This window comes from Cottoperca gobio, chromosome 18, assembly GCF_900634415.1.
Source record: "Cottoperca gobio chromosome 18, fCotGob3.1, whole genome shotgun sequence".
NCBI classification, from domain to species: domain Eukaryota; kingdom Metazoa; phylum Chordata; class Actinopteri; order Perciformes; family Bovichtidae; genus Cottoperca; species Cottoperca gobio.
In genome coordinates this window covers 4636127-4646968 of record NC_041372.1, presented here as the reverse complement: position 1 = coordinate 4646968, position 10842 = coordinate 4636127, and the positions used below count along the sequence as shown (strand labels likewise).

General features: G+C 44.1%; 1 long non-coding RNA gene across 1 annotated transcript; it reads left to right on the top strand.

Annotated features, from left to right (window-relative positions):
* The first annotated feature begins 304 nt into the window (after positions 1–304).
* On the top strand, positions 305–4818 carry LOC115023838 (uncharacterized). Its single transcript, XR_003834050.1, has 3 exons — positions 305–388; positions 4576–4613; positions 4755–4818. It is a non-coding gene; the product is annotated as an uncharacterized LOC115023838 (long non-coding RNA).
* Positions 4819–10842: the final 6024 nt, after the last annotated feature.

Sequence of the window (10842 nt, the reverse complement as noted above, 5' to 3'; positions counted from 1 at the left end):
GTGTGTGTGTGTGTGTGTGTGTGTGTGTGTGTGTGTGTGTGTGACCCATCTTGTCAGTTGCGCTCTTCCTTCCACTTGGGCTGAATCCAGAAATAGGTTGTGGATCTATTGCTTGTGTGTCTCTACAGGACACGAGCTGTAATAGATTTTAAACAGACTAGATAATAACCTTGACACCTGGGATCCTTTTTGAGGAATGTGTATGAATGCTGTATCTACCTGCGGTGTGCAGTGGTGGAATGTACTTTACAACTTTGAGATAATGTAATTAACTTAAGTTTATTCTACTGTGTTTCAGCGGCAGCCATAATATCCTCACCATCCAGACCCCACGGCCGTTCATAGAGACTTTGAAGGCAGCATATTTTGGAAATGTTTGCGTGAAATGGTAAGATTTCTTCCAGTAGCACAAAGCCTAACTCTCACACACACTTTATTTGCTTAGTACAAATATTAAGTCTTAATTTTGTAATAATTTCAGGGTTTAAACATATTTAACGATGGTTAACCAGGATGTCACGTAGACAGTGGACCGCAATATCACACGGTACATATCGTTGTTAATATCCACATTCAGTATTGATAAACTCTGCCATGCAGATTATCTTTAGATTACAGCCTTCAGAGTAAGTGTCTGTCTATTTGACTAATAGTGTCTATTTGTTTTTATCTGCCTGTATTCCCAATCCCCCCGTGGTCCTCTGTCTCTTTCTGTCTTACGCTGTCCATCCATTTCTCATTTACTATGAAAATCACAACATCCATCCCTGAGGGGCCCTTCCAAGAAATTACACACCCTTCGTTTTGACACCGACGTGTCGGAGCATTTATCACACCTATCAGGATGCGTCGTCGACATATGATCATATCCGCTATCCCTGGGGGGGCTCTAGCTCATCCTGCACACACACAAACACACACACACTTGACATACATCATACACAGACTGCCAAACATTCAGATGTATCTGTCAACTCTATTACGCTCATCTCACACACACACACACACACACACACACACATGAGCATTCTCACACATACAAATCTTCTCTCTCGTAGTTTTCCCTTCCTACTGGTTTAGCATGGCTCCCTTGGGCCCAGTAGAACTCTCTCCTGTTTAATTGAGTGTATCTCTCATCATCTGCAGTGGGCCTTCCCCTATCTAATGAGTTCTAAGAGCTACTTTGCTTTCTACCACCCTTTATGCTTCAAAGGAGTCTAACACAAAGTGTGTGTGACTATTTGTGGGTTTTTTTTAAATGGATCGGGTGGGCAAAGCGAGGTGGATTAAGGCACCAATGCGAAACATCTTGTTGATAATGAGTGTCAGGAAGTCTAAGTTAGAGAGACAGATGAGGAAGTGGCACAGACTGAGTGACTGAACATTATATACACAGTACAACGTAATCGCTCGGGCAACATCACACTGTCCATGTAAGATTTTCAATAACACGGCTGAATATTTTATTTGTTATGGTTTAGGTTGAAAAATACCAAAGTTACCCTTCAAAGAGGCGTAAATGTACTGGTTAAAGCCGACATGTATATAGAGTTTTGTTGTTTTGCCCTGAGGATATCGCTTTAAGATCTCACTTTTAGTAGAAGAGAGTTTTACAATCAACATCTATTCCCAATGACCGGGTCCCCCGGGTGATACTGTGGGAGGTGCTGCGGGAGTATGGGGTGAGGGGGTCACTTCTGAGGGCCATCCAATCCCTGTACGGAGCGAGAGAGTGGCCGGAGAATCAAAACAGCGGGGGTGGTACTGCAGTCGCTTTACCACACCGTTGTGACGAAAAGAGAGCTGAGCCAGAAGGCAAAGCTCTCAATCTACCGGTTGAGCTTCGTTCCTACCCTCACCTATGGTCATGAAGGCTGGGTCATGACCGAAAGAACGAGATCAAAGGTACAAGCGGCCGAAATGTGTTTTCTCATACCGGTGGCGTCTCCCTTAGAGATAGGGTGAGAAGCTCAGCCATCAGGAGAGACTCGGAGTAGAGCCGCTGCTCCTTAACGTTGAAAGGAGCCAGTTGAGGTGGTTCATCTAGTAAGGATGCCACCTGGGCGCCTCCCTAGGGAGGTGTTCCAGGCACGTCCAGCTGGGAGGAGACCCGGGGAAGACTCAGGACTGAGTGGAGAGATTATATCTCCTCACTGGGAACGCCTCAGGATCCCCCAGTCGGAGCTGGAGGATGTGGCCCGGAGAAGGGAAGATTGGGGTTCCTCACTGGAGCTGCTGCCCCCGCGACCCGACCCCAGATAAGCGGTAGACGATGATGGATCTATTCCCAGGACAAATGGTGGGAAAAGGGTGTTAGTTTCTGTAAAGAAGAGTGGTTTATTTAGTCCAAGAGTTACATCATGTTCCAGTTCTAAAGGGACAGACATAATGCATTAGGACATGACACATGTTTAGTGTTGAGCTTAACATGCTGACGTTCAGCTTTAATTTAAGGATGGTTACGTCGCCATCGCATGAATCATGGAAGTCGTGAGCTTGTGGTTACGACATGGGGAGGTTTCTTTCTGTTGTTGTTTTTAAATTGATAAGAAGTAGGAATTGTCTACTGCACAGTTTACCGTTTACCTGTTCCGTCTCTTTCCACTCACGGATAATGTCTCTTTCATGCTTTCTTTCACGTCCCTCCCTTGTCTTCCCACACTCTGCTTCTCTCCACTGGTATGATAGTCACATATGTTGTTGGTTGTTGTGTCTCTTTGGGCCCTGAGACAATCAAGTCACACACAGATACACTTGACTGGATGATAGTGACGCCTTGCAGTGTTTTAAATGGACCCCAGAGATACTGTACTGTAGTACAAATAAACACATTTAGTCCATAAATATAACTATATACTAATGCACTGGCATTGTATTGATCTGTACAAACACACTCATTTCTGTATTAAATTGCACACAGAAACCTTCACACTCGCAGGAGAGGCAGTGCTAATTGCCGCTGCTTACCAGTGCTTTCTAGTGACAATATGTTTGTGACGGCGCGTCAGACAAAACTATGCCGTTTGCTGTCACCCCAGCTGGCTGCTGGTACTGGCTGATGCCTCTCGAGGCACACACACACACACACACACACACACACACACACACACACACACACTGTGGTCTGACTCTCCTCATCCCTCCGTGGCCATCATCTGTCTCCTCCGCTTCTTCATCTCTGTCTTTCTCACTCTCCTTGTCACTTTTGTAGCAGCTCCAGATGCTGTTATAAATAGGAAATGGAGGGGGGATAGGAAAGATGAACCTCCTTTTAAACGTGTGTGTGTGTGTGTGTGTGTGTGTGTGTGTGTGTGTGTGTGTGTGTGCGCTTGTACATCTAGGATGCCAACTAAGTGATCATTACTCTAACCATGTTGTGTTTCCCCTGCTTAACCTCCAACTCCATCGTGTTCTCTTCTTTTGTCTTTGAGCCTTTTATAAATACCCTTTGCCCTTGCTTTCCTATTCCACACTTGAGAAGTGCATCAGCACATCACATATGCAAAGTGTGTGTGTGTGTGTGTGTGTTAGTGTGAGTGTGAGTTCCTTCTGTAATTCTGTATGCTTTCAGCTTGTTCTAGGTTCCCAGTGTGAGTCAACCTCATGTCTATTTGTGTCTCTTTCTCTGTCTTCTTACTCCCTAAATCTTTCTATAGAAATAGTCCTGCTTTCATATCTAAAAATGTTTAACGTATTTTATATATACCATAATTATATATCTATCTATATCATATATATATCATAGATATCTATATAATCTATCGCTCTCTATCTCTTTGTATATGTCGCTCCTCTCGCTGTTAACTATTATACTATATATATATGGTCTTGTCTAACTCTCTCTATCTTAAATCTATATGTCTCTATCTATCTATCTATATCTCTATCTAGTTACATCTGTCTCTCTATATACTCACCTCTCTCTGTCTCTCTCTATCTCTCTCTCTCTCTCTATCTCTTCGCTCTCTCTGTCTCTCTCCCTCTCTCTGTCTTCTCTCTGTTTCTCTTCTCTCCTTATCAACATCTCTTTTTTTTCACATTTCATGTCACATTTTCTCCTTTTCCTTCTCTCTCTGTCCCTCCATCTTCCTTCCACATTTTCTCTCCTCTCTCACTTTCTCCCTACTTCACAATCCCTCTCCCTTCCTCCTTCCATGCCTGCAATCTCTTCTCTTCTCTCTTTCATTTTCTGACTCAACACCTTGCTCTTTGCATGTCTATTTCTGGTCTCTATCTTCCTCTCCCCATGCCAGCATCACCTCCCCCTGGTTCTCATTATCTGTCTCCCTCTCTTCCTCTCTCCTGCCTCTGTCTCTGCTTAGATACTTTCTATTCCCAAACCTGTCCCACCCACATGCACCCACACAGACATACAGAACACCTGCACACACAGATGCACATTTTAAAAGGCACTGCATCCTCAGTCCAGTCAATTACTTTATCTTTATTCATTAGTTTTGCCTCTGGGAACATGAGATACATGCTAAACTACGTGTTAAAAGGGAAATGTAACTGCAATAACAAGACAAGCCTTGTCAAAGATTGTTTCCCTTCTTCCCTGAAACCCATTTCTAGGATTCATGTGATCGAGCTGGAAGCAGTGCAGGCGCATGGTAATGATCCACTGAGCACTAAAACATTTGAGAGTCTCACATATGAGATGATTAAAGAAATTAAAGTCGTATTTCCATTCTTTGTGTCATCACATCATCTGTATACTGTAGGTATTGTGTGATGTCCTTGCTTGCTTTCAGGAACAGGCGCCATCTGCCAACAAAGTAAAGCTTGTGTTCCTGAAATGTCTTTTTTCCATTTGCGGTGAGTAATCAACTATATGTTATTATATATCTGACTAAGCCTTTAATAATTGGCGATCTAGCTGCCCTCTTTTATTATTTATTTTATTGTTTTTGTCACTAATAATCCCCACAACTAGCAGACAAAGCAGAGCAGATGTTCCTCAGATAACTGCTGTTAAATTATAGCACATTAGATTTTTTGTCATTCAAACCTATCCTAGTGCAACCAGCATGTGTGTACATGTCTCTACACCTTTGAATTTTTTCTCTCTCTCAGTTTTGTTTTGCACAATGTTGCCGTGCCCTCGTTTTTTTTTTTGTCACTTGAAGTGTAATATGCACACCCCCTGCTACCTTCTGATAAAATAGAGCAGATGTTCGTTGAAAAGCTACTGTGTGATTCTAATTCTAATACATTTGTTTTTTTTGTCTCGCAAACCTTGATAGCTGACAAACAAGAAAGACGTTTGTGATGCGATCTGCCGCTAACGAGCACTTGTATCATTATGACCGCAATTACAATTTCCTCATCATCCGTTTCCAAACTGTTATTAGTATTTTCTATCCATCTATCTTTTCTGTGTCATTCCGCTCGTCGACACTTTTTCACCACGTGCTGTTGTCTTTTCCCATCTCATCTTTTCTCCCCCGGTGGGATAATGGAAGTCTCCTCTGAACTCCATGACAATGAGTCTTGGACTACAGGGAGACACAAACCCTCTTAACCAGCGAGTGAACTCACAGAGTGTTTTCTTCCCTCATGAGATCCACCTGCTCAGGTACAGATACTAGAAACACACAGCACTGTTCACATTACACTGCATGTAGTCCATCTGACCAAACACTTCTAGTGGCGGCACCACATTCACATTCAGCAATGATCAGCAGTGGTAGAAAAACAGTGGAAATGAGTGCATAATTGTTATGAGGAAATCAAATAAAAATCTATGGCGGGCACCTTAATATTCACACACATCAGCTTCTATTGCACGCATCAGCCACAGCCTTCCACTGTGTAAGCCTTCCACTGTGACTATTATTCTCCATTCAGAATCCGAATATAAAAAATAAAAAGTCAAGCAGAAAAGTGGTTCAGTAGTGTTTCCCTGTCAGGCTTGTAGGCTGTGCTGTAAAGCTGCTGTGAAAATGGATTGATTTGATCCAGCATACAGTATTGTAGCTCCAATAGGTTTTTTTTTTTTACACTGTAAGTTTACCATTCAACAGACTGCTACACAGAAGAAAACGAGAGGGTGTTCATTTTTCTGCTTGCCTTCACATCTGCTGCAGAGGCTTGGGGATGATGGGATTTCCGATAGTTCTATGCTGAATTGTGCGTGTGTGAAATGCCTTTAGTACAGTGGTAGCCTTTATAGGCCAGTCGAGAGCCCACTAAGTTACAAGTAATGCACACAGTAATAACAACATCGCAGCTACATCAATGTGTTGCAGCAGTCAGACAAAGTTAGCAATTAGCTGGTAAACACAGTGGAGCATTTAGCGGCTGGAAAGTCAGATATTTCCCTCAGGAGCTGGTGGAGACCAAAGCAGAGCTAAACAGCGGTGAATATTACACACAATGAATCTACTGGATGTACTAACTGGCAACTGTTCTCTAACAGGTTTGCCATAACAACCTTATGCGGTGATACTATGTCAATGTTGTGTTTACAGCTTCGTTGCACTGTTTGCACTGTGAATTTAAAGTTGCTGAAAAACATAAAAACTAGCTCCAAGCTAGTTTTCACTTGGGCAGAGATTTGTCTGATGCTCACATGTTCCAGTGGCAAACTTATTTCCAAAGAAGAAGTTGACTTTTCTCTCAGGGTTTCCACAAGAGAAGCTGTCAGGCCATCGGAGGAGCAGCGTTTCACTACAATGAGAATAGCTGATCCACTTTAAAGGTCGTCCCACCTTAAGTGAGCCTGGGTATTTCACTAACCTCCTTCACTAACCTCCTTCACTAACCTCCTTCACTACAATCCTCTTATTTAACAGGCTGCAAGCCACACAGGGGTACTTGGTTTGGGTCTTGTTAAATTGTAGCATTTGTTCACCGACAAACAGCCTAAGCTGTACAAGGCAAGTTTATTTATTATACAAAGTGCTTTACAAAAAACATGAAAAGCATTAAGACAATAAGAATCAGATTTTAAAATGTCATTAAATATCCAAGAGATTAGAAACAAAAACAAGTTGAAGTGGAATAAAACACAACAATAGACGTTACAGTACAAGATATGGATAATTATATGATTTAATAGACGGCAATCAGAGAAGTCCTCAGCCTTGATTTAAAAGCAGTGAGAGTTGCGGGGGACCTGCAGTGTTCTGGGAGTTTGTTCCAGATATATGGAGCATGGAAACTGAACGCTGCTTCTCCATGTTCAGTTGTGACTCTGGGGACAGAAAGCGGACCCGTCCCTGACGACCTGAGAGGTCGGCATGGTTCAGAATGTAGCAGAACATCAGAGATGTATTTTAGCCATCCAGTGCTTTAGAAACCAGCAGTAGTTTCTTGAAGTCTATTCTTTGACAGACAGGAAGCCACTGTAAAGACCTCGAAGCTGGAGTGATGTGATCCACTGAGGACTCGAGCAGCAGCGTTCAGAATCAGCTGCAGCTGTCCAATCGATTCTTTAGGGAGACCTGTAAAGACGCCGTTAAATGATCAATGATCAATGTATGAATCTTTTCCAAATCCTGCTGAGACGTAAGTCCTTTAATCCTTGATATATTCTTAAGGTGATAGCAGGCTGACTTTGTAATTGTCTTGGTCTTGTCCGTGGTTTTTAACATTGCAGATTGAAGCTGAGCGCTGACTTTTAATCGTTCCTCCTTGGCTCCAAAAACAGTTACCTCAGTTTTATCTTTGTTTAATTGACCATAGATACACACTCTGCACTGCTACGCTCACTATAATATTAGTTCTTACTCCATACTCACCGTCACACAAACGCTCTCTCCCTCTCTCTCTCTCTGTCAACCGCCCTGACATGGAGCACTTGTATGGCACTCCCAAGAGCTTGAGCAATTGATGCACACTGCACTGTTTGGATGGAAAATGGCCACAATGTTCTTTCTATCTGTTGAGTTCAACGCTTCACCCGACTTCAGTGTGTTGGAGAGGAGAACATAGTTCAAATAGAGATGTGTTCATACAGGTTTATTTCAAAATAAAATGACATAGGAGAGACACAGACAGACAGACATACAGACAGAGACACAGACAGACAGACAGAGACACAGACAGACAGACAGAGACACAGACAGACAGACAGAGACACAGACAGACAGACATACAGACAGAGACACAGACAGACAACAGAGAGAGACAGACAGACAGAGAGATACAGGACAGACAGACACAGAGATGCAGACAGACAGAGAGAGACAGATACAGACAGACAGAGAGATGCAGACAGACAGACAGAGAGATGCAGACAGACAGACAGAGAGATGCAGACAGACAGACAGAGAGATGCAGACAGACAGACACAGAGATGCAGACAGACAGACAGAGAGAGACAGATACAGACAGACAGACAGACACAGAGATGCAGACAGACAGACAGAGAGAGAGAGACAGATACAGACAGACAGACAGACAGACAGAGAGATGCAGACAAACAGACAGAGAGATACAGACAGACAGACAGGAGAGATACAGACAGACAGACAGACAGAGAGATGCAGACAGACAGACAGAGAGATACAGACAAACAGACAGAGAGATACAGACAGACAGACAGAGAGATGCAGACAGACAGACAGAGAGATACAGACAAACAGACAGAGAGATACAGACAGACAGACAGAGAGATACAGACAGACAGACAGAGAGATACAGACAGACAGACAGAGAGATACAGACAGACAGACAGAGAGATACAGACAAACAGACAGAGAGATACAGACAGACAGACAGAGAGATACAGACAGAGAGATGCAGACAGACAGACAGAGAGATGCAGACAGACAGACAGACAGAGAGATACAGACAGACAGACAGAGAGATACAGACAGAGAGATACAGACAGACAGACAGAGAGATGCAGACAGACAGACAGAGAGATACAGACAAACAGACAGAGAGATACAGACAGACAGACAGAGAGATACAGACAGACAGAGAGACAGATACAGACAGACAGACAGAGAGATACAGACAGACAGAGAGAGACAGATACAGACAGACAGACAGACAGAGAGATGCAACAGACAGACACAGAGATACAGACAGACAGACAGAGAGATACAGACAGACAGACAGACAGACAGACAGACAGACAGACAGAGAGACAGATACAGAGAGACAGACAGACAGACAGACAGACAGACAGACAGACAGACAGACAGACAGAGAGACAGATACAGAGAGACAGACAGAGAGACAGACAGACAGACAGACAGACAGACAGAGAGACAGATACAGAGAGACAGACAGAGAGACAGACAGACAGAGAGACAGATACAGAGAGACAGACAGAGAGACAGACAGACCTAGGTGCTTTTCTGAAAATATTAAGAGATTTCAAGAAAGGTGGAATGAGGCAGACAGAGAGAAAGATTGAGATAGAAGTGGCATGTCGACTGAAATTGGAAGTGAAGTATCTGCAGTACTTTGGACACACACATGCACACCATCATCTCCTGACAATGAGGTGGAGAGTGTGTGGAGGGGAGGCATCTCCCATACAGCTGTGTCCTGTTGCCTATCAGAGATATCTGCCCCGTCCCGCTGTCTTTCTCTCTGAAACCGTGTCCGTGTTTAGCCTTCACACATCATTACCTGGAAACCCTGCTGCTTTCCCTGAATCCTCTCTTTCTTAACAGCCTTCTGCCCAAACTCCTTTCTCCTTACAGGACGGAGTGAGGGAGAGGAGCAGGAGGTTGGTGAGTCACAGTCAGGTGTCTGCAAGCAGCCTCTCTCTCTCTCTCTCTCTCTCTCTCTCTCTCTCTGTCTCTCTGTCTCTCTCTCTCTCTCTCTCCTCTCTCTCTCTCTCTCATCTCTCTCTCTCTCTCTCTCTCTCAAGCTCTTTTCACTTTCTCTCTCTGTCACTCTCTCTCTCTCTCTCTCTCTCTCTCTCTCTCTCTCTCTCTCTCACACTTCTCTCTCTCTGTCACTCTCTCTCTCTCTCTCTCACTCTCTCTCTCTGTCTCTCTCGTCTCTCTCTCTCCTCTCTCTCTCTCATGCTCTCTCTCTCTCGTCTCTCTCTCTCCACTCTCTCACTTTCTCTCTCTGTCACTCTCTCTCCTCTCTCTCCTCTCCTCCACCACCACTTTCTTCCTCTCTCTGTCTCTCTCTCTCTGCCCTCTCTTCCACTTTCTCTCTCTCTGTCTCTCTCTCTCTCAGCTCTTGTCTCTCTCTCTCTCTCTCTCTCTCTCTGTCTCTCTGTCTCGCTCTCTCTCTCCTCTCTCTCGTCTGTTCCCTCTCTGTCTCTCTCTCTCTCTCTGTATCTCTCTCTCTCTCTTCTCTCTCTCTCTCTTCTCTCTCTCTCTCTCTCTCTCTCTCTCTACTCTGTTCAATCCGTCTGTCGTTGAGGCCCAGTGCTGCTCACTGTAGATACCAAGACTCACAGAGAGAGGCTAAATCTCCCCATCTCTCTTCCACTTCTGCTCTTCCTATCATACTTGCACTTACCCTCCTCTTCTTTCTCTCTCTCTCTCCCCCCCCCCCCTCACATTCTCCATCACCCAAACATTTGCTTTCGATGCACCTTAACATGTTTCACTCCTTTTCCTTCGCCTTTCATGCAGCCTAACCTTTATCCAGGGCTCTCAACCAGCACAGTGCTGGCACACAGCGCTCTTCTGCTGGGACTCCACTTACACACAGATATTCTACTACGGCCAAATATTCACTCACACGCTCATGCCTCTATATACAGATGCACGTTGATTCAAAAGCGCACACCAAACCAAGAGCCAAACAGTGTTTGTTTATGTGTCTTGCTCTTGGGTAACGTGCATTTAATTTTCATCAAGCGTTCTTCCTGTGTAGATCACCTTTGGGACAGCAGTTCTTATCTCTCAGTTCCCT